This window comes from Spea bombifrons, chromosome 4, assembly GCF_027358695.1.
Source record: "Spea bombifrons isolate aSpeBom1 chromosome 4, aSpeBom1.2.pri, whole genome shotgun sequence".
Lineage (NCBI taxonomy): Eukaryota > Metazoa > Chordata > Amphibia > Anura > Pelobatidae > Spea > Spea bombifrons.
In genome coordinates, this window is record NC_071090.1 from 16,780,618 (window position 1) to 16,806,329 (window position 25,712).

The following is a 25,712-nucleotide window of genomic DNA, read 5'->3' on the forward strand; positions in this document are numbered from 1 at the left end:
GACTGTGTGTATATATATTTATATATGTATATATATATATATATATATATATATATATATATTAGGGCTGCAACTAACGATTATTTTAATAATCGATTAGTTGGCCGATTATTTTGTCGATTAATCGGATAAAAAAATACATTATTTTAAATTGAAGAAAAATTGCAATAAAAAAACGTACAATTTACACTTTCATCTCTTTATTGCAATGGCCTCTCTCTATTCACCTTCTTATTTTACTGACATAATAATAAAAGCTACAAGAACCCAAACACAGTGTTTCTCAAACTAGGTTTTAATACAAAGTTATTAATAAATATTAATTCATATGTTAACTATTTTTCATATTTAATAAAAACTGAGAAAAAAACCTTGTTTAAATTTTTTTATTTACCAAACTGCCCCCAGTTATGCACATCTGACCCCCAGCTTGCCACTCTGCCCCCATATATGCCTTATACCTCTTATATGCCAGATTCCACTGTGCCCCCTGATATGCCACTGTGCCCCTGATATGCCTTATACTCCTTATATGCCAGTGATATGCAACTGAGCACCCTGATATACCTTTTACCCCAGATATGTTTATGCCCCCCTGATATGCCTAATATCCATATGCCTTATACCCCCTATATGCCCTAAAAATTCATAATACCCCCCATACACCACTATAACTTACCCATACACCACTCTGGCTCCTCCCCTCCCATACACCACTCTGGCTCCTCCCCCTCCCATACACCACTCTGGCTCCTCCCATACATGACGTTGGCTCCTCCCCCTCCCATACATCAGTTTGCCTCCTCCCCCCTCCCATACTCCACTGTGCCTCCTGTGAACCTCCGTTTCTGACAAGACACCAGGGAGCCGGGTAGAGAGGCAGAGTGGCGTATGAGAGGGGGAGGAGCCAGAGTGGTGTATTGGAGGGTGGCTCCCATACACCCCTCTGACTCCTCCCCCCTCCCATACACCGCTCTGCCTCTCTACCCGGCTCCGTTACTGAAGGCACTTTCATTGCAGCTTCATAGAAGCCACAGTGTAAGTGAAGGGCAGTAACTGAGTCTGTCTGTGCGATGCAGACACTCACCGGCTATCAGAGAGGATGATTCTCTGTCAGCCGGTGGGGGTCTGCATCGCACAGACAGACTCCGTTACTCACCTTCACTTACACTGAGGCTTCTATGAAGCTGCAGGGAAAATGCGTGTCAGTAACGGTGCCGGGTAGAGAGGCAGAGCAGTGTATGGGAGGGGGGAGGAGGCAGATGGGAGGGGGAGAGAGACGGAAGTGAGAGACCGGCCGACAGTGAGGGGAATCCAGGTCCCCTGCAGTGTCGCGGGGGATCTGGATTCCGGTGTTATAATCCGATCTCTGTTTGAGGTCGGATTATATAAGGAGAGGAGTTTTTCAGAGCATTTGCTCTGAAAAAAACCTCTTTTTATAATCGATAAAAATCGATCCGATTAATCGATGATGAAATTCATTGACAACGATTTTCATTATCGATTTTATCGATTAGTTGTTTCAGCCCTAATATATATATATATATATATATATATATATATATATATATATATATATATAGTATGTAGATAGTGAGAAGGGAGGAGAGGGAGTAGGTAGTAAGAAAAATGCGGTGTAGGTAGTGAGAAAAGGGAGGAGAGGTAGCTAGAGAGAAAGGGGGTCGTACGAATACTGAAATAAAGACTGAGTGAGTGAAGGAATTAATGTGTGGATGAATAGTATGAATGAGTGAAAGAATAAATTATTGTGTGAATCTGTACCGGCAGTGTTTCCATACATTATTTAGGTATACCTGCAAATATGTGGTTTGTTTGTCTTATTCAGTTGATCTATACATGAAAGTGCTGTTTTATGTATTTATTTGATCTATACCTGAACTACAGGGAGTAAGTAAAAGATAGGTATGGATTAGTGAATAAGGGGACAAATAGATTCAGGGGATGATTACGGGGGAGAGAACCTCTCAATGTGACGGTAGGGTCAGAAGGAGGGAAGACTCTTACAGTCTTCCCCTAATTTGTAGTGAGTGTGGCATATATTTTTTTATGGTGGGGTAGTGGAGGGACTTATTGCATGCTAGGGAGTGTGGAGTGGGGCCCAAAGAAATGCTTGCATAGGGTCCAATTATTTCAATATAAAATTGTCGGCAGGGTCTCATATTTATATATATTGTCAGCAGGGGCTAATATTAGTATATATTGTCAGCATTAATATACATCGGCAACAGGATCTTATATTAAATAATGAAAACTAACTGCCAGTTCAGCTGTTTAATCACAGTCTTTACTTCAAAGAGATAAGTATATATTAGGTAGTTACAAATGCATGTCTAACATGTGTGTGTATATATATATATATAAATAAAATGGTCAACCTAGTGTGTGTGTGTATGAGCAATGTATGTGTATGGGCAGTGTGTGTGTATGGGCAATGTTTGTAAGCTGTGTGTAAAGGCAGAGTGTGAGGGCGGTGTATGTGTATATATGTGTGTGTATGGACAGGCTTGTGTAAGGGCTGTGTATGTGCATACGTGTGTTTATGGGCATGTGTGTGCGTAAAGGCAGTGTGTATGCACAGTTTTTGTGTAAGAGCAGTGTAGGTATTTGTATGTTTGTAAGCTGGTGTGTGTGTGTAAAGGCAGGGTTGTGTAAGGCCAAGTGCAGAGTTAGGCTCTGTTCTTCCTGCTAGTACTACTACTAGTAGTAGTAAAACTAGTCATGATACCAGTCTTATCATGGCTAATGAAGAACTTGACTATGAGCCAGAGGAAGTGGAGGAGAGAATAGAGGAGATAAGTGGTCAGGGAGCAGTCTACTAATGACTAGTGCACAATTTTCCCCTGAGCCTCCACCTTCTCTGCTACTACTATCATCATCACCACCACCAACAGCAAAACCTACCAAATCTGTTAGAATTAACCGCTTAAGGACAATGGGTTGCCCTTAAATCCATTAAAAACAATTTATGGGGTTCATGAATGGGGGTTAAAGAAATTAGCAGTCCTGCTAGCATTTCAATGGTCAGTAATCCTGTGTGCACCAGTGCTATCACCAGTACTCTAACTGTGCCAATAAGAACAACCACTGTTAGTAGCAGTGTAGAGAGCGTATTGATGGAGAGTGAGATTAATGTGCCAACTCCCAGTGCTCACAGAACTAGTCCTGCTGCTCATCCACCCACAGCAGTAGAAGCAGCACCCAAAAATGCACAGTCCCAAGGCTCTCTGCGCCCCAATCCTTCTCCAGGATTGAAGGGAAGCCTTTCAAACAATTGATGGCGGCTGTGGCTCCACAATACACAGTTCCCTCACGTTCCACTTTTAGTAGGAATATTGTCCCCTCACTGTATTGGTCCTGTGTTTCAGCAGTGAAAGAGGAGCTTTCCAACACTGCTGGTGAGTGTGTACATTTCACAGTCAGATTTGTGGAGTGCACCTAGCGGGCAGCATGCTTTTCTTTCATTGACAGCACACTGGTGGCAGCCCAATGTGTCTAAGGAAGCTGCTGCAGCAGGCTACCAATCATTCCTTCTCCATGCAGAAGTGATGGATGAAAAGCACACTTCCAAAAATATTCTGCATGCAATAAGGAAAATGTTTTGCCTTTGGTGGGAGCAGAGGCGGGCACCAATGTTGAAGTTGGGTTTCTGGTAGGTGCAAACATGATGAAAGCGCTGCAAGATGGTCATATTGTTGGTGTGCTCTGTACAGCCCACATTATCTATATTATAGTCAAGTCAGCAATGTCAGAAGGAAGTAATGTAGCAGCAGTAGTTCTGTCACGCTAGCCAACTTTTGAGGGAAGAGCAAAAGATGTGATTACGCGGAGGAACTCCACTTTAGATATGCTGAAGAGGATTTTGGAGCAGCAGAGGGCAATCCATAATCTTGAATCAAAGCACAATATTGGGATTACATCTCCATTGAATAGGGAGGATTGGACAGTGATCACTCAGCTAGTGGCAGTCCTTAAACCATTCAGGGATGCCACTGAAAATTTAAGATCAAACACTGCCAGTCAGGGCCAGGTAATCCCCGTGTTCTCTCATCTAGGAAGCAAGATGGATGTGTTCCTTAAAAACCTGTTCAAGGTGTTGAAAAGGCTGTTCAAGGTGGCACTCTACAGCCTGACGTAGCAGCCATAGTCCGGGTGCTGAAGGATCTACTAAAAGCACGCCTTTGCAAATGAATGGAAACTCAAAATGGCACCCAAAATGATGCTAGCGTGCCTATGCAATCCAAGGATTAAGGGAAAGCTAGCAATCAAATTGAATGTTCTTAGTAGCTACCGGGAGCAATTGATCCAAAAGGTGCATGACTGGCAGCTTAAAAGGGCAATGCTGTCTGAGGAGGGAGAGGTGCAAGAGGAAAAAGAGATGATGATGTCTGCTACTCCTTGCAGCAGCATCAGCTGCAGTGCCGCAAACAGCACAACACAGCTGAGTGGAGCAGCTGCATTTTGGGAAGAGTCACTTGAGAGTATAACAGCAGAAAGGAGAGTAGTGCTGCTGAAATGGTCAAACTTTACTTCTGCGCCTAATGTTGACCATCTTAGCTACTGGGATGAAAAGAAGAGTGTGTGGCCTGCACTCTCATGGGTTGCGCAGCAGCTGCTATCATGTCCACAAACCACTGGAGGAAGGCTGGCCCGTGTGATCAAATGGAACAAACAATCTACTGTAGCTCAGATTACTGGTTCTGCCAGGAAACACAGTGCATCCAGTCAGGGTGCCATCCTAATCCATATCAACTGCCAAAAACGCCTACAATGGGCACGTGAGAGTGCCCCATGATATGCCTTTTGACCCCCTATATGTCACTCTGCATCCAGAAATGCCTTATACCCCTATATGCCACTCTGTCCCATGATATGCCTTCTAACCCCCTATTTGCCACTCTGCCATATAGGGGGTTAAAAGGCATATCATGGGACAGAGTGGCATATAGGGGGGTATAAGGCATTTCTGGAGGCAGAGTGGCATAAAGGGGGTTAAAAGGCATATCATGGGGCACTCTGCCTACAGAAAAGCCTTATGCCCCCTATATGCCACTCTGCCTCCCCAATATGCTTTATACCCTCCTATATGCCCCTCTGCCCCATGACATCCCTTTTAACTCCCTTTATGCCACTCTGCCTCCAGATATGCCATTGACCCCCTATATGTCACTCTGCATCCAGAAATGCCTTATACCCCTATATGCCACTCTGGCATATAGGGGGTTAAAAGGCATATCATGGGACAGAGTGGCATATAGGGGGGTATAAGGCATTTCTGGAGGCAGAGTGGCATAAAGGGGGTGAAAAGGCATATCATGGGGCACTCTGCCTCCAGAAAAGCCTTATACCCCCTATATGCCACTCTGCCTCCCTGATATGCCTCAACCCTCCTATATCCCACTCTGTCCCATGATATGCCTTCTAACCCCCTATATGCCACTCTGCCATATAGGGGGTTAAAAGGCATATCATGGGACATTTTTGTTTACTTTATATGGCAAGCCGATCCAGCTTGCCATATTAAATAAAAAATAATATATGCCACTCTGTCCCATGATATGCCTTCTAACCCCCTATATGCCACTCTGCCAGATAGGGGGTTAAAAGGCATAGCATGGGACAGAGTGGCATATAGGGGGGTATAAGGCATTTCTGGAGGCAGAGTGGTATAAAGGGGGTGAAAAGGCATATCATGGGGCACTCTGCCTCCAGAAAAGCCTTATACCCCCTATATGCCACTCTGCCTCCCTGATATGCCTCAACCCTCCTATATGCCACTCTGTCCCATGATATGCCTTCTAACCCCCTATATGCCACTCTGCCATATAGGAGGTTAAAAGGCATATCATGGGACATTTTTGTTTACTTTATATGGCAAGCCGATCCAGCTTGCCATATTAAATAAAAAATAATATATGCCACTCTGTCCCATGATATGCCTTCTAACCCCCTATATGCCACTCTGCCATATAGGGGGTTAAAAGGCATATCATGGGACAGAGTGGCATATAGGGGGTATAAGGCATTTCTGGAGGCAGAGTGGCATGAAGGGGGTTAAAAGGCATATCATGGGGCACTCTGCCTCCAGAAAAGCCTTATGCCCCCTATATGCCACTCTGCCTCCCTGATATGCTTTATACCCTCCTATATGCTCCTCTGCCCCATGATATACCTTTTAACCCCCTTTATGCCACTCTGCCTCCAGATATGCCATTGACCCCCTATATGTCACTCTGCATCCAGAAATGCCTTATACCCCTATATGCCACTCTGGCATATAGGGGGTTAAAAGGCATATCATGGGACAGAGTGGCATATAGGGGGGGTATAAGGCATTTCTGGAGGCAGAGTGGCATATAGGGGGACACACTTACATACACACACATGTCGATTTTTTTGTTTTTAACAAATACAAAAAAACATTATACAGTACAAAAAATACATTATTTTACTCACCTTATACTTCTCTTGACTTCATGGTAGCTGCACACTGTTCTCCTCTATTCTGACAGGATGCCACTGACCTGACATCCGGTGCTGCAGCGAGGGGGCGGAGCTTCTACCTCACACTGCTCCCATCAGACTGCTGGGAATGTAATCTGAACGGCCGGTGCGTGCTGATGCCGCCGGCCGGACCTACTTTAACACTTTTTTTTTTTATTTATATGGTAAGCTGGATCGGCTCGCCATATAAAGTAAAAAAAAAAGTATTAAAGCAGAGGCGGCCGGCGGCATCAGCACGCACCGGCCGTTCAGATTACATTCCCAGCAATCTGATGGCCGCATAGTGATGGAAGCAGCGTGAGGGGTGAAAGGTCAGTGCGAGGGGGCGGAGCTTTCACCCCTCACACTGCTCCCATCACTAGACGGCCATCGCACACGGCTGCTGGGTGCTGATGCCGGCCGGCCGGCCGCATCAGCACCCAGCGGCCGCTTTGATTAGATTTCGGGCAGCTCAGCGGCTGTCTTCATGGCCGCCCAGCCCACGGACCTTCCGGCCCACCGGGAAATTTCCCGGTATCCCGGTGGGCCAGTCCGGCCCTGGTGTTTGTTCAAATTTCAACCAGCCCAAGGTGACAAATCAGGTCGCTGTCTTAGAGAAAAGGGTACTCACCTTTATGTCTGGTATACAATACAATAAGACTTGGAGTAATTGGCTCCATTAGTATAGAGACTGTGGAGGTTAGTGGGAACTGTGTTATACTATCAAGCCCCTTTGCATTTTACACGGGAGTTTCTAAGGTACGGAGAAGTAATTGGGGTGTTAAACTAACTATAAAAATATATCACAAAGGTTCGTCTACTTTAACAGATATTTAATAAGAGACAAAAACACAGTAACATACAATAAATGAATGACAGCCCAACATACAATGCAACACTTTCCAAGACTAACCTGCAACCTAAAGGTCCAACATAACCCAGAACATTTTGATCTACTAGGGGGCGCTTGTGTTTAGTCGGTTTTCAATTTGAAAAATAAACAGAAGAAAAACTATAATGGTGTTGTATAGCAAAAAAACCCTTATAGGTAAAAATTCAGCCCACCGTCCCTCCGGAATAAATTCCGTCAGCGACACCAGCAATTGCCCCATCCATGCAGGAGAGAGACTGAACTAAGATTTTGCATTCAACAGGCATATTGAAGCACTGTAGGTGTGCCCTCGTTAACATATCAAAAGACACGTCATACAGGAAGAGTACAACTGGCAAAAACATTGACAACAATCCTTGTTATGTCACCACAGTAATATGTTGTCTTTTTGTATGCATTACTGTATGTAACTTTTTTGTAATTAGAATCTGTTCTCTTAGGAGAATAGTACGGACTAAGTATTTTTAATTTTGTTATGTCTAATATGATCTGTGAGGATCTTATAAAATCATGCTTATTTTTGTATTATCAATTTAAAAAAAAAAAGATTTAATTAGGAATTAAAATATTACAAAATTCTATCCCCATAAAAAAAATTGCTTAGAGTTATAGGGTTAACGTTAAGATTAGCAGTGGACTGGTTAAATAATTGGTCTTGAAGGTCTGAAAAATATATGAATTAAATAAAAATTAAATTCACCTATTAAAGATTAACCAGTCCACTACTACCTTTACGATTAACCTACTGTATATGTATGTATGTACATATGCACACATATATATATATATACACACACACACACTCACTAGCCACTTTATTACAGTTTATACACTTTACACACTTATATAGCACTGCATATTTTTTTTGGTTATATGTAATTTCAATGTCACTCAAACTATTTTAAAGTTTTTAAAAGCCCAATACTATCTTTGAGATAAGATTACTAAGGGTTTACTAAGGGTTGTAATTGTTTATGAACATACTCTGATAAATTGGATGAGACAAATTTAATGCCAGACAATCGGACGCCCAGGTGGAGGAAACTAATAGTCGTATTCCCTCTTTTGTAACAGCCTAATGTATGGCCATTATCAAGGAGTGATGACAAAAGTTTTTGGTTGAGCTCTATATCATAAAGTTGTCTATCATGGTCACTATCTAAAATGACTAACTTGCTAACTTGTTAGCTAACTATAACAACTATACACATACAATCATTTAGTGAAACAAATGATGTCCTTTCATCTTGTAATAAATTATTGTTTTGAGTTTAATTTTTCTAGATCATTTTAAGCGCTGTGTGGCATATGTATTTAAAGATACATACAAGCCTCTAGGGCAGTGGAGCGAATCGCGTAGAGCTCTACACGCTGCCCGGACTAAGCACCGGGGACTCAGATGCACCGGTAAGTTGGGGGGGGCATACACAGGAGGATCCAGGTCCCCTGCATCGCTGCAGGGGATCTGGATCTTAGTGTCATAGTCAGACCTATTTGAGCACTCTGCCTCCAGAAATGCCTTATGCCCCCTGTTTAACACTCCCTCCCCCAAACTTCCCGGTGCTTCTGAGTCCCCGGTGCTTAGTCCGGGCAGCATGTAGAGCTCAAGTGGAAGTTGTGTACGCAAAACGCGTAGCGCTCTACACGCTGCCCGGACTAAGCACCGGGGACTCAGAAGCACCGGTAGGTTTGGGGGGCATTACACAGGAGGATCCAGGTCCCCTGCATCTGAGTCCCCAGTGCTTAGTCCGGGCAGCGTGTAGAGCGCTACGCGATTCGCGTAGACAACTTCCGCTTTACGCGATTCGCGTAGAGCTCTACATGCTGCCCAGACTAAGCACCGGGAACTCGGATGCACCGGTAAATTGGGGGGGCATAACACAGGAGGATCCAGGTCCCCGGCATCGCTGCGGTTTTTGAGGTCTGATTATAAGACGACCCCGATTTTGCTCTGGAAAAAACCTTGTCTTATAATCGAGCAAATACGGTCATTTGTTTAACATCATCTATGCTATCTGGACAACTGGTACTTTCTAATTAGCTTTTAGCTTCAAACTTTTTTTAACGTTTTCAATTGTTTTTCTATATTTAAATACTGACATTAAATTGCAGCCAGAACAAAAGACATAAGTAAATAAGAGTGATCAGGTAATAATAAATAGGTGTAATTCAATCCAGCTCACTTAAGTAGAAAACTCCCCTATCCCCTATTGTTAGTCTTAATGAGAATCTATATATAAATGTAAAAATAGGGTTTTATTTATGTATAAATGTGGCGCTCCCAAACAATGGAAATACACATACGCAAGCTTTGAGGACAAATGATGTACAGGTGGGGATCAATTATAATCAAGAGGCTCATACTATAAGTCGACACTAGAGGAAGGGGCATGCTTTTGAGGAAGCCCTGGGTTGTGAAACACATGTGAAACCCCATTTCTTCGTTTTCTCCTGTCCGGTTCATGTGTGAGCCTCTACCCCTAGCCTATGTTGGAAGGAGATCTGAGGGGGAGTGCCTATATTACAAAAAAGCACTGTACGTCAGTTGATTCGCTACACTCACATAATTATGTTATGTTATCTTCCTGTACCAGAATTTCGGTGGTCTTATCTGTGCTAGTGCTGCATCTCCAGTTCACCAGCTCCCTTTTCTCCAGGACAAATGACTTCTATGAAAAGTCTCAATGCTACAGTGAATTATTTGATCCCTTGCTGATTTTGTACATTTGCCCACTGACAAATACATGATCCGTCTAAAATTTTAATGGTAGGTTTATCTGAACAGTGCGAGAGAACAACAACAACAAAATCAAGAATAACACATTTCAAATAAGTTATAAATTGATTTTCTTACTGTATATGCGATACCATGAGATTTCACAAATGGGGAATCTAAGGGATGATATGTTGGAAACAGGCCACATACCATAGAGCACACCATGGAGGATTTCTGCATCTCTCTTGACTAACCTGTCTGCATTATTCTGGCTTCTTGACATCATGGGGACTTTACAGGTTAAGTGAGATGTGAGTCTAGGCGCCTGGTCTCCTAACTGCTCCTTACACTACTGTCACGAACCGGGTCCATACAGACAACTGTAAAGACCCAGAGCGCCCAAAGATTGTGTGCAGGAGTTACGGTGCAGTAGCGGAGTTGGACAGGGCTTGGAGCAGGGCGACAGCACTCACCCGGTGGGCATCTAGGGTTGTGCAGCCACATACCAGCGCCCTGACATAGCAGCGGATGATGACAGAACAGAACTGAACTTCAAGGCAGGACACCCCTCTACCGGGGTTACAAGACAGGACACCCCACTACCGGTGTTAAAAGACAGGACACCCCACAGGTTACATCACAGACCGACACACATAAATACAGGAACTAGCCTAGGACTATATGATAACTATTGGAGATTCTGTCACATCTTATGGCCATAGTATGCTTAGCCCACCACTACGCCAAAGTACTCCAAAACCTGCCTACAGAGGAACTAAACATGAACTCCAAACACATATCAGAGAGACATACCTGTAGACTGCAGAAAGAGACAAACAGAACACATGGGTGGGGCACACCTTATAAAGGAAACAGAGCTGAAGAAAAGAGCAAGACTGGAATCAAGGAATCAGAGGTTCAGAACAGGACAAATAAATGACACCGGGAATAAACCTAGAATTACGTGCTACTAGAGTGGAATATAGTGAATAATAAATAAATCAATATGTAAAATAATACTTCCCAAAAATGACCGCAGCTGCCCAAACGACACTCTTCCTCAAAGTGTAAAATTATAAGCGAACCAAAATTGTATGGGGCGCAGGTACATATAAAGGAAGAGAAAAAACAACACAATATAGTGTAGATGGTATGTCCAATATAGTGATGAAGGTGACTCGAACCCATCAGCATGGACTGTGTAAAATCTTTAATGTTCTTCATATAAATCTAGAAAACAAACTAAAAATGGTGCAGTATCTCAAGGTAAAGTATAGGTGTACCAATAAGAATGCACTCATAATTTTTCATGCACAAAAGTGCATATGCAGGCGTTTGGTATAAAAGTCCACCAAAAAGTAGGATGTAGTGAAGTCCTATTGAGTCTTTCAATGCGTTTCAGAACAGGACATACAGAAATCCAGAAATGAACCACAGCAAGACAGGGAAACAAAAGACATGCAGCTCCCCAGCCTGGGTAGAGTGTGACAACTACTGACAGAAGCTTCATTGCGTGTTCTTAGGGTAGACCACAGCACCAGTCTATAGTAGGCACATCTCTCCGCCCACATGCCAAACAAACAAGCCTTGATCCCATGCGGTCATGTCCCAGGAGGTGTGACTATGCTAATGGCTGCTGATTAGCTGAACAGAATATTGCACGGATGAATAGACAGGTGAACTTTTTGCTATCGGTCAGGCAACTTCTAATGAGGGCCTCCCATGTGCTACAGTTGAGTGGTAATTACCTACAGCCCTATATAATCCCATCATACCCTTTAGTCAGTCCTCAGTTGTCTGATGCCCTTTTTCCAGCCTTGCTTAACCCCTTAATGACCAGTGATGTGCCAGGCACATCACGCAAAAACAGTCCGTTAACAACCAATGACGTGCTTGGCAATCTACGATCACTTTCTTTGCTTAAACAGTACTGCTGTAATCCCTCAATGTCAAGGCATTCAGCAACACCAAGATCAGCATCAGGGGGCCGTGTGCCCCCTTACCAGGGCAACAATGTGGCAGCACATGCCCGTTTTAAAAGAGTTTAGGAGAGTTTAGGAAGCCCAGGCAGACCAGCAAAAACGAGCCCCCACAAGCCCTTTGATGACTCCTGTAGGCATGGAAGCCTACAGGAGTCATCAAAGAGACTCTTCCCTGCAATGGCTGGTCTATAGACCAGCAATTGTGTCCCAGCTGCCAGAGGCAGCTTCAGGGACAGGGGGAGAGGGTTCTTCGGTTTCCACATGAGTGTGGAGACCAGCCCCAACCCTCCCCTGCTGCCTGATTGCTCCATGAGAGCGACAGTGCAGCGTTAACCCCTTCAATGCCACAATTGTGTATGATACATTCGTGGCATTGCAGTGGTTAACATTTGTCCCCACAAGCTTGTGGGGACTAAATATCAGTCAATGCTGTGCTCCAGCATTTCAGCATTGAAAGAGTTAAAAAAAAAAACCATTGTCAAGCCCTGTCCTAAAGTTGTCTAAAACTCTCAAATAGGTACTATCTAGAACAATAGCACCTGCTTTGTCCAAATTCTTAATTATAATCTCATAATTATTTTTAGGGTTAGCTGGGGCTTGTCATTCTAGAGTACGTAACCCCTTAACGATATGCCAGGCATGTCATGGCATTAAATAAGGCAAAAAAACCCTAAAAACATTGGGTATTTCTAAACTCAGGACAAATAGCAGAATCTATTTAGCTTTTGTAAATGAGTAAAATATTTTTTACATAAAAGTGAGACAAGGTGATTTTTTTTTCAATTTTTCACCATATTTTTTTTGATGTAGGAACTTAGATGATATGATCGAAAAAAATGGTATCTGAAGAAACCCCTTCTTGTTCTGAAAAAAAACAACAACAATATATAATCTGTTTGGGTACATGTCACAGGGCCAGGCTAACTGGAGTTGCCTCAGACCTCCTGTCCCTGGGCAGAGGCAGACATTTTCATGGAACTCTAAGCCAGGTTTGTCTAAGGGCAATTTACGCAAATTATTTCGTTATGTAAAATGTTCTGGAACTTTCTATCGGATATTCGTGTGCAGTGTAGACGGGTCATGGGGCACTTCTGTGTCCGGTTTCTGATACCATAACCCGGTATAATTTTATAAGGCGTTTTAAGTTATAACCAGCCCCAGAGACTGAATGTAGCTGCATACTAGACTTGGGCACCAGGGAGCTCTTCGTGTTCGTCTTCGGAGAAAAAAAAACCTTCGTATTCCGCGAATATTCGCCCGTTCCTGTCTTCTTTTCTTCGTGCTCGTTTCATCTTCGTTTTCTCCCGGCTGCGTAGCAGGGGTTAATACGGCTTTAAGAACACATCGGAGCAGCAGCAGCAGATGCGTTCGCGCCGTGAAGGTACGTGTGTGCGACTCTATTGGTCGCCGGAAGGGGGCTGGTCTGGCATCAACAAATGAATTGCAGAACTGCAGAATGCACCTCATTCGTTGATGGCAGGCGAGCCCCCTGCCGAAACGACCAATAGAGTTGCACACACGTACCGAGGTGTACTGTACACAATACACATTGCCCGAAACTGAGGGCCAAGTTCCTCCGAGCAGTTGTCTTGTCTGAGACCTAGACAAATGCTCCAAGGAACTTGGCCTCCTTTTTATCATAAACAGTCACACATCCATAGATGTTTAATAAAAGAATAGGGATTATTTTACATTTTAAATCGATTTTGGACCACTTTTATTACATGCCTAACATTTGATACCTATTTATAATGGCATACTTTGCAACAACCCAACTTTTACTGGACAGGACTGGAAAAAAGCAGGACTGTCCACGAAAATGTTGGGTGTGTTGGCAGGTATGCGAATGGAAAAATGTTGGACAAGAACTAAAAAACAGCTTAGGGTTAATGTACGGTTATTTTTAAGATTATTAGAAGTGCACTGTTTTGGTTAAAGATGTATTATGTCTAAATATAATTTAATTTTAATTTTAATGGGTTTATTTAATTTTATGTTAAAGTTATACTTATTATTATTTATATTATTATATTTATTTAATGTTGTAGTGCTACTCTACCCAGCTATACCTATGTGCACTAGCATACCTAGTTTAGCTAAATTTGATGGGACAGGAAAAAAGTAGGACTGTCCCTGAAAAAGTTGGGTCTGTTGGCAGGTATGTGGATGGAAAAATGTTATAGGGTGAAGTGTGAGTTACAGCGTTAATGCTAGTGAGTGTAGAAGTGAAGGAAAGGGCAAATAACAGGAGGAAAGGTCCTTGTGATTTGTGAATTGTACGTGTGTGTGTTATGTGTGTTATGTGTTATGTCACTGAGTTATGTCTTATGTCACTGTGTTATGTCATTGTGTTATATGTGTTATTGTGTGTGTTATGTTTGGTAGGTTGTGTATCAGACGGAAAAAAATGAAATGGAAATGGAAAAGGCGAATGAGTGGGCAAATGGCGACCCACTCACTTGTTTCACCCCAGGGCAAAGCATCCAAACAACTGTCAGTCCTAGACGTTTGGCAGCGGACTTCCAGAGCTCAGACACAAGGCCCTAGCGTAAACTGGCTACTCCGGCGGAGGTAGCAGGTGTTGCCACACCGCAAACAGACGCAGCCAGGGAAGAGAAACTACCCTTACCATTAGGGACATTTTGGGCATGACTCTAGCCAGGAAGCAAACTGGCAAAGAAGAGACGCTGGCACCACCAGCAGCAGCAGCATTGGGAAAGGCGAATGAGTGGGCAATTGGCGACCCACTCACTTGTTTCACCCCAGGGCAAAGCATCCAAAGACTGTCAGTCCTAGGCGTTTGGCAGCGGACTTCCAGAGCTCAGACACAAGGCCCTAGCGTAAGCTGGCTACTCCAGCGGAGGTAGCAGGCGTTGCCACACCGCAAACAGACGCAGCCAGGGGGGAGAAACTACCCTTACCATTAGGGACATTTTGGGCATGACTCTAGCCAGGAAGCAAACTGGCAAAGAAGAGACGCTGGCACCACCAGCAGCAGCAGCATTGTGAAAGGCGAATGAGTGGGCAATTGGCGACCCACTCACTTGTTTCACCCCAGGGCAAAGCATCCAAAGACTGTCAGTCCTAGGCGTTTGGCAGCGGACTTCCAGAGCTCAGACACAAGGCCCTAGCGTAAGCTGGCTACTCCAGCGGAGGTAGCAGGCGTTGCCACACCGCAAACAGACGCAGCCAGGGGGGAGAAACTACCCTTACCATTAGGGACATTTTGGGCATGACTCTAGCCAGGAAGCGAACTGGCAAAGAAGAGACGCTGGCACCACCACCACCACCAGCAGCATTGAAAAATGGAAAAGGCGAATGAGTGGGCAATTGGCGACCCGCTCACCTGTTTCACCCCAGGGCAAAGCATCCAAAGACTGTCAGTTCTAGGCGTTTGGCAGGGGACTTCCAGAGCTCAGACACAAGGCCCTAGCGTAAGCTGCTACACCGGCGGAGGTAGCAGGCGTTGCTACACCGCAAACAGACGCAGCCAGGGGGAGAAACTACCCTTACCATTAGGGACATTTGAGGCATGACACTAGCCAGGAAGGGAACTGGCAGAGAAGAGACGCTGGCACCACCACCACCAGCAGCAGCAGCATTGGGAAAGGCGAATGAGTGGGCAATTGGCGACCCGCTCACCTGTTTCACCCCAGAGCAAAGCATCCAAACACTGTCAGTCCTAGACGTTTGGCAGCGGACTTCCAGAGCTCAGACACAAGGCCCTAGCGTAAGCTGGCTACACCGGCGGAGGTAGCAGGCGTTGCCACACCGCAAACACGTGCAACCAGGGGGAGAATTTACCTTGAGCATTTTGGACATTTGAGGCATGACACTAGCCAGGAAGCGAACTGGCAGAGAAGAGACACTGGCACCACCACCAGCAGCAGCAGCATTGGGAAAGGCGAATGAGTGGGCAATTGACGACCCGCTCACCTGTTTCACCCCAGAGCAAAGCATCAAAGACTGTCAGTCCTAGGCGTTTGGGAGCGGACTTCCAGAACTCAGACGCTAGGCCCTAGCGTAAATTGGCTACACCACCGGAGATAGCAGACGTTGCCACACTGCAAACACGTGCAACCAGGGGGAGAAACTACCTTGAACATTTTGGACATTTGAGGCAGGACACTAGCCAGGAAGCGAACTGGCAGAGAAGAGACGCTGGCACCACCACCAGCAGCAGCAGCATTGGGAAAGGCGAATGAGTGGGCAATTGACGACCCGCTCACCTGTTTCACCCCAGGGCAAAGCATCAAAGACTGTCAGTCCTAGGCGTTTGGGAGCGGACTTCTAGAACTCAGACACTAGGCCCTGGCTTAAACTGGCTACACCGGCGGAGGTAGCAGACGTTGCCACACCACAAACACGTGCAACCAGGGGGAGAAACTACCTTGAACATTAGAGAAAGAAAATTAACTTTCCAAGCTAAGAGCTGGGTAACCCAACTTGGGCAGATTGAATTTAAGAAAGGCAATCTGTTCCATCAGATGAGGTACCATGCATGAGCGCTGTGGACTCAGTATGTTTCCAGTCATAGAAAACACGCGCTCACTTTGAACAGTGGTTGGCGGACATGATAGAAGCTGCTGCGCAACTCATGAGAGTGCAGGCCACACACTCTTCTTTTCATCCCAGTAGCTAAGAGGATCAACATTAGGTGCAGAAGGAACTTCACAGAGGTAAAGTTTGACCATTTCAGCAGCACTACTCTCCTTTCTACTGCTAGCTCTGTCAGATGGTCCAACTATACTCCCAAGTGCCTCTTCCCAAAACGCAGCTGCTCCACTCAGCTGTGTTGTGATGCTTGTGGCACTGCTGCTGATGCTGCTGCTAGGAGTAGCAGACCACATCATCTCTTCTCCTGCACCTCTCCCTCCTCGGACAGCATTCCCATTTTACGCTGCCAGTCACGCACCTTGTTGACCAATTGCTCCCGGTAGCTACTGAGAACATTGAATTTCATCGCTAGCTTTCCCTTAATTCTTGGATCACAAAGGCACGCTAGCATCATTTCGGGACTCTCTTCCATGCGTTTGCGAAGGTGTACTTTTAGCAGATCCTTCAGCTTCCTGACTATGGCTGCCAGGTCAGGATGTAGAGTGCCACCTTGGACAGCCTCACGGTTTTCAAGGAACACATCCATCTTGCTGCCTAGATGGGAGAACACTGGGATTACCTGGGCCAGACTGGCAGTGTTTGATCTTAAATTTTCAGTGGCATCCCTGAATGGTTTAAGGACTGCCACTAGCTGGGCGATCACTGTCCAATCCTTCCTATTCAATGGAGATGTAATCCCAATATTATGCTCTGAGGCAAGATTATGGAGTGCCCTCTGCTGCTCCAAAATCCTCCCCAGGCGTTCCACCGTGTACTGACATCCTGACGTAGGCAGTGTACGGGAAGACCTGACCTCTCTTGCTCTTCCCTCAAAAGTTGGCTAGCCTTAACACTATGGTGAAAGTGCCCAGCGATCTTTCTGCAGCAGGACAGAACTACTGCTGCTACATTAGTTCCTTCTGACATTGCTGCCTTCACTACAAGATGGATGATGTGGGCTGCACAGCGCACACCAACAATACGACCATCTCGCAGCGCTTTCACCATATTGGCACTAACATCGGTTACCACAAAACCAACTTCAACATTGGTGCCAGACACTTTCCCTCTGCTTATTAGCTTCCCACAATGTTTGCACTTTCCATAGCGCCCTTCTTCAACATTTTCAAGGTGCTCCCAAATTGGGGAGCGCATAGCCTTGGAGTGTGCCTTGGGTGCTGCTTCTACTGCTCGGGGTGGATGAACAGAGGCAGAACTAGTGGTGGTGGGACTGGTGGTAACAGTACTGGCCATAGTAGGACTGCTAATTGCTTTAAGTCTAAATTTGGTAGGTTTTGCTGCTGCTGGTGGTGGTTATGATCGTAGCGGAGAAGGTGGAGGCTCAGGGGGAAATTGTGCACTAGTCATTTGGACACTGCTCCCTGAGGAATCTGATTCCTGACCACTCATCTCCTCTACTTCCTCTGGCTCATAGTCTAGTTCTTCATTAGCCAGATCAAATGGAATTCCTGCTAGGCTGGAGCTAAGACTGATATCGTCGTGACTAGTAGTAGTGCGAGCAGGAAGAACAGACTCTGCACTTGGCCTCTTAGTCTCAGGCTCCTCTGCTACCTCGCTAGGTGGAGTTCCACTATGTGTAGCCCTCTCTCTAACTGTCTTTACAAAAATATTGTAAGGACTTGGTTGCTTGCTAGAGGGAATTTTTTTGTTGTTTTCAGAAGGCTGCATCACTACAGGGGGGATAACAATGAGATGGGGAAAGCTCATTGTATCACTTAATTCCCTTAACTGATCAATTGCCTGTGTTCTTCCCGAGCTAATGGGATTTGGGTTCTCTGTAGACTTGGGCACCAGGGGGCTCTTCGTGTTCGTCTTCGTGCTCGTCTTCGGGGGAAAAAAAATCTTCGTATTCCGCGAATATTCGCCCGTTCCTGTCTTCTCTTCGGGCGAATATTCGCGGACATTCTTCGTGCTCGTTTAATCTTCGTTTTCCTCCTGGTTGCCTAGCAGGGGTTAATACGGGGTTAATAACACATCACAGCAGCAGCAGCTGCCGTGAAGGTACGTGTGTGCAGCTCTATTGGTCGTTTCGGCAGGGGGCTGGTCTGGCATCAACGAGTGAATTGCAGAACTGCAGAATGCACTTCATTCGTTGATGGCAGGCGAGCCCCCTGCCGAAACGACCAATAGAGTTGCACACACATACCGAGGTGTACTGTCCATAGATGTTTAATAAAAGAATAGGGAATATTTTACATTTTTAAATTGATTTTGGACCACTTTACATGCCTAACATTTGCTACCTATTTACAATGGCATACTTTGCAACAACCCAACTTACTTATTGGACAGGACTGGAAAATAGCAGGACTGTCCACCAAAATCTTGGGTGTGTTGGAAGGTATGCTGATGGAAAAATGTTGGACAAGAACTAAAAAATAGCTTAGGGTTAATGTACGGTTATGGTTAAGATTAGTAGCAGTGCACTGGTTTGGTTAAAGATGGATTATGTCTAAATAATAATAATTTAATTTTAATGTTTTTTTTTAAAAAAAAATAGGGGTTTATTTAAATGTATTTTAAAGTTAGATTTATTATTTAGTACTTGATTATATTTATTAAATGTTTATAGTAGCGTTACCTACCGAGCTATAACTACCTATGTGTATTTGCATTTTGCATACCTAGTTTAGCTAAATTAGATGGGACAGGACTGGAAAAAAGCAGGACTGTCCCTGAAAAAGTTGGGTCTGTTGGCAGGTATGTGGATGGAAAAATGTTATAGGGTGAAGTGTGAGTTATAGTGTTAATGTAATGCTATTAGTGAGTGAAGGCCAGGGCAAATAAGGAAAAGGTCCTTGTGTTTTGTGCATTGTAAGTGTGTGTGTATGTGTGTCATGTGTGATGTCACTGTGTGTTATATGTGTTATATGTGTTATTGTGTGTGTTATGTTTGGTTGGTTGTGTATCAGAAGAAAATTAATGAAATGGAAAAGGAAATGGGAAAGGCAAATGAGTGGGCAATTGGCGACCCGCTCACCTGTTTCACCCCAGGGCAAAGCACCCAAACACTGTCAGTCTTAGACGTTTGGCAGCAGACTTCCAGAGCTCAGACACAAGGCCCTAGCGTAAGCTGGCCACTCCGGCGGAGGTAGCAGGCGTTGCCACACCGCAAACAGAGGCAGCCAGGGGGGAGAAACTGCCCTTACCATTAGGGACATTTTGGGCATGACTCTAGCCAGGAAGCGAACTGGCAGAGAAGAGATGCTGGCACCACCACCAGCAATCAGCATTGAAAAGGCGAATGAGTGGGCAATTGGCGACCCACTCACCTGTTTCACCCCAGGGCAAAGCACCCAAACACTGTCAGTCTTAGACGTTTGGCAGCAGACTTCCAGAGCTCAGACACAAGGCCCTAGCGTAAGCTGGCCACTCCGGCGGAGGTAGCAGGCGTTGCCACACCGCAGACAGAGGCAGCCAGGGGGGAGAAACTGCCCTTACAATTAGGGACATTTTGGGCATGACTCTAGCCAGGAAGCGAACTGGCAGAGAAGAGATGCTGGCACCACCACCACCACCACCACCACCAGCAGCATTGATAAATTGGAAAGGCGAATGAGAGGGCAATTGGCGACCCGCTCACCTGTTTCACCCCAGGGCAAAGCACCCAAACACTGTCAGTCTTAGACGTTTGGCAGCAGACTTCCAGAGCTCAGACACAAGGCCCTAGCGTAAGCTGGCCACTCCGGCGGAGGTAGCAGGCGTTGCCACACCGCAGACAGAGGCAGCCAGGGGGGAGAAACTGCCCTTACAATTAGGGACATTTGAGGCATGACACTAGCCAGGAAGCGAACTGGCAGAGAAGAGATGCTGGCACCACCACCAGCAGCAGCATTGAAAAGGCGAATGAGTGGGCAATTGGCGACCCACTCACCTGTTTCACCCCAGGGCAAAGCACCCAAACACTGTCAGTCTTAGACGTTTGGCAGCAGACTTCCAGAGCTCAGACACAAGGCCCTAGCGTAAGCTGGCCACTCCGGCGGAGGTAGCAGGCGTTGCCACACCGCAAACAGAGGCAGCCAGGGGGGAGAAACTGCCCTTACCATTAGGGACATTTTGGGCATGACTCTAGCCAGGAAGCGAACTGGCAGAGAAGAGATGCTGGCACCACCACCAGCAGCAGCATTGAAAAGGCGAATGAGTGGGCAATTGGCGACCCACTCACCTGTTTCACCCCAGGGCAAAGCACCCAAACACTGTCAGTCTTAGACGTTTGGCAGCAGACTTCCAGAGCTCAGACACAAGGCCCTAGCGTAAGCTGGCCACTCCGGCGGAGGTAGCAGGCGTTGCCACACCGCAGACAGAGGCAGCCAGGGGGGAGAAACTGCCCTTACCATTAGGGACATTTTGGGCATGACTCTAGCCAGGAAGCGAACTGGCAGAGAAGAGATGCTGGCACCACCACCAGCAGCAGCATTGAAAAGGCGAATGAGTGGGCAATTGGCGACCCACTCACCTGTTTCACCCCAGGGCAAAGCACCCAAACACTGTCAGTCTTAGACGTTTGGCAGCAGACTTCCAGAGCTCAGACACAAGGCCCTAGCGTAAGCTGGCCACTCCGGCGGAGGTAGCAGGCGTTGCCACACCGCAGACAGAGGCAGCCAGGGGGGAGAAACTGCCCTTACAATTAGGGACATTTGAGGCATGACACTAGCCAGGAAGCGAACTGGCAGAGAAGAGATGCTGGCACCACCACCAGCAGCAGCATTGAAAAGGCGAATGAGTGGGTAATTGGCGACCCACTCACCTGTTTCACCCCAGGGCAAAGCACCCAAACACTGTCAGTCTTAGACGTTTGGCAGCAGACTTCCAGAGCTCAGACACAAGGCCCTAGCGTAAGCTGGCCACTCCGGCGGAGGTAGCAGGCGTTGCCACACCGCAAACAGAGGCAGCCAGGGGGGAGAAACTGCCCTTACCATTAGGGACATTTTGGGCATGACTCTAGCCAGGAAGCGAACTGGCAGAGAAGAGATGCTGGCACCACCACCAGCAGCAGCATTGAAAAGGCGAATGAGTGGGCAATTGGCGACCCACTCACCTGTTTCACCCCAGGGCAAAGCACCCAAACACTGTCAGTCTTAGACGTTTGGCAGCAGACTTCCAGAGCTCAGACACAAGGCCCTAGCGTAAGCTGGCCACTCCGGCGGAGGTAGCAGGCGTTGCCACACCGCAAACAGACGCAGCCAGAGGGGAGAAACTGCCCTTACCACTAGGGACATTTTGGGCATGACTCTAGCCAGGAAGCGAACTGGCAGAGAAGAGATGCTGGCACCACCACCACCACCAGCAGCAGCATTGAAAAATGGGAAAGGCGAATGAGTGGGCAATTGGCGACCCACTCACCTGTTTCACCCCAGGGCAAAGCACCCAAACACTGTCAGTCTTAAACGTTTGGCAGCAGACTTCCAGAGCTCAGACACAAGGCCCTAGCGTAAGCTGGCCACTCCGGCGGAGGTAGCAGGCGTTGCCACACCGCAGACAGAGGCAGCCAGGGGGGAGAAACTGCCCTTACCATTAGGGACATTTGATTCATGACACTAGCCAGGAAGCGAACTGGCATCGAAGAGACACTGGCACCACCACCAGCAGCAGCAGCAGAATTGGGAAAGGCGAATGAGTGGGCAATTGGCGACCCACTCACCTGTTTCACCCCAGGGCAAAGCACCCAAACACTGTCAGTCTTAGACGTTTGGCAGCAGACTTCCAGAGGTCAGACACAAGGCCCTAGCGTAAGCTGGCCACTCCGGCGGAGGTAGCAGGCGTTGCCACACCGCAAACAGACGCAGCCAGAGGGGAGAAACTGCCCTTACCACTAGGGACATTTGATTCATGACACTAGCCAGGAAGCGAACTGGCATCGAAGAGACACTGGCACCACCACCAGCAGCAGCAGCAGAATTGGGAAAGGCGAATGAGTGGGCAATTGGCGACCCACTCACCTGTTTCACCCCAGGGCAAAGCACCCAAACACTGTCAGTCTTAGACGTTTGGCAGCAGACTTCCAGAGCTCAGACACAAGGCCCTAGCGTAAGCTGGCCACTCCGGCGGAGGTAGCAGGCGTTGCCACACCGCAAACAGACGCAGCCAGAGGGGAGAAACTGCCCTTACCACTAGGGACATTTTGGGCATGACTCTAGCCAGGAAGCGAACTGGCAGAGAAGAGATGCTGGCACCACCACCAGCAGCAGCATTGAAAAGGCGAATGAGTGGGCAATTGGCGACCCACTCACCTGTTTCACCCCAGGGCAAAGCACCCAAACACTGTCAGTCTTAGACGTTTGGCAGCAGACTTCCAGAGCTCAGACACTAGGCCCTAGCGTAAGCTGGCCACTCCGGCGGAGGTAGCAGGCGTTGCCACACCGCAGACAGAGGCAGCCAGGGGGGAGAAACTGCCCTTACCATTAGGGACATTTGATTCATGACACTAGCCAGGAAGCAAACTGGCAGAGAAGAGACACTGGCACCACCAGCAGCAGCAGCAGCAGCAGAATTGGGAAAGGCGAATGAGTGGGCAATTGGCGACCCACTCACCTGTTTCACCCCAGAGCAAAGCATCCAAACACTGTCAGTCCTTGGCGTTTGGGAGCGGACTTCCAGAGCTCAGACACAAGGCCCTAGCGTAAGCTGGCTACATTGGCGGAGGTAGCAGGCGTTGCCACACCGCAGCAAGTGCAACCAGGGGGGAGAAACTGCCCTTACCATAAGGGACATTTAAGGCATGACACTAGCCAGGAAGCGAACTGGCAGAGAAGAGATGCTGGCACCACCAGCAGCAGCAGCAGCAGCAGCAGCATTGGAAAAGGCAAATGAGTGGGCAATTGACGACCCGCTCACCTGTTTCACCCCAGGGCAAAGCATCCAAAGACTGTCAGTCCTTGGCGTTTGGGAGCGGACTTCCAGAACTCAGACACAAGGCCCTAGCGTAAGCTGGCTACATTGGCGGAGGTAGCAGGCGTTGCCACACCGCAGCAAGTGCAACCAGGGGGGAGAAACTGCCCTTACCATAAGGGACATTTAAGGCATGACACTAGCCAGGAAGCGAACTGGCAGAGAAGAGATGCTGGCACCACCAGCAGCAGCAGCAGCAGCAGCAGCATTGGAAAAGGCAAATGAGTGGGCAATTGACGACCCGCTCACCTGTTTCACCCCAGGGCAAAGCATCCAAAGACTGTCAGTCCTTGGCGTTTGGGAGCGGACTTCCAGAACTCAGACACAAGGCCCTAGCGTAAGCTGGCTACATTGGCGGAGGTAGCAGGCGTTGCCACACCGCAGCAAGTGCAACCAGGGGGGAGAAACTGCCCTTACCATAAGGGACATTTAAGGCATGACACTAGCCAGGAAGCGAACTGGCAGAGAAGAGATGCTGGCACCACCAGCAGCAGCAGCAGCAGCAGCAGCATTGGAAAAGGCGAATGAGTGGGCAATTGACGACCCGCTCACCTGTTTCACCCCAGGGCAAAGCATCCAAAAACTGTCAGTCCTTGGCGTTTGGGAGCGGACTTCCAGAACTCAGACACAAGGCCCTAGCGTAAGCTGGCTACATTGGCGGAGGTAGCAGGCGTTGCCACACCGCAGCAAGTGCAACCAGGGGGGAGAAACTACCCTCTCCATTAGGGACATTTAAGGCATGACACTAGCCAGGAAGCGAACTGGCATTGAAGAGAGACACTGGCACCACCACCAGCAGCAGCAGCATTGGAAAAGGCGAATGAGTGGGCAATTGACGACCCGCTCACCTGTTTCACCCCAGGGCAAAGCATCCAAAAACTGTCAGTCCTTGGCGTTTGGGAGCGGACTTCCAGAACTCAGACACAAGGCCCTAGCGTAAGCTGGCTACATTGGCGGAGGTAGCAGGCGTTGCCACACCGCAGCAAGTGCAACCAGGGGGGAGAAACTACCCTCTCCATTAGGGACATTTAAGGCATGACACTAGCCAGGAAGCGAACTGGCATTGAAGAGAGACACTGGCACCACCACCAGCAGCAGCAGCATTGGAAAAGGCGAATGAGTGGGCAATTGACGACCCGCTCACCTGTTTCACCCCAGGGCAAAGCATCCAAGCACTGTCAGTCCTTGGCGTTAGGGAGCAGACCTACAGAACTCAGACACAAGGCCCTAGCGTAAGCTGGCTACACCGGCGGAGGTAGCAGGCGTTGCCACACCGCAGCAAGTGCAACCAGGGGGGAGAAACTACCCTTACCATCAGGGACATTCGAGGCATGACACTAGCCAGGAAGCGAACTGGCATTGAAGAGAGACACTGGCACCACCACCAGCAGCAGCAGAATTGGGAAAGGCGAATGAGTGGGCAATTGACGACCCGCTCACCTGTTTCACCCCAGGGCAAAGCATCCAAGCACTGTCAGTCCTTGGCGTTTGGGAGCAGACCTACAGAACTCAGACACAAGGCCCTAGCGTAAGCTGGCTACACCGGCGGAGGTAGCAGGCGTTGCCACACCGCAGCAAGTGCAACCAGGGGGGAGAAACTACCCTTTCCATTAGGGACATCTGAGGCATGATTTCAGCCAGGAAGCGAACTGGCAAAAGATACTGGCACCACCACCAGCAGCAGCGTTGGAAACGGAAAAAGGTGAATGAGTGGGCAATTGACGACCCACTCACCTGTTTCACCCCAGGGCAAAGCATCCAAAGACTGTCAGTCCTAGGCGTTTGGGAGCGGACTTACAGAGCTCAGACACTAGGCCCTAGCGTAAATTGGCTACACCAGCGGAGGTAGCAGGCATTGCCACACCGCAGCAAGTGCAACCAGGGGGAGAAACTACCTTAAACATTAGAGAGAAAAAATTTAACTTTCCAAGCTAAGAGCTGGGTAACCCAATTTGGGCAGATTGAATTTAAGAAAGGCAATCTGCTCCATCAGATGAGGTGCCATGCGTGAGCGCTGTGGACTCAGTATGTTTCCAGTCATAGAAAACACGCGCTCACTTTGAACAGTGGTTGGCGGACATGATAGAAGCTGCTGCGCAACCCATGAGAGTGCAGG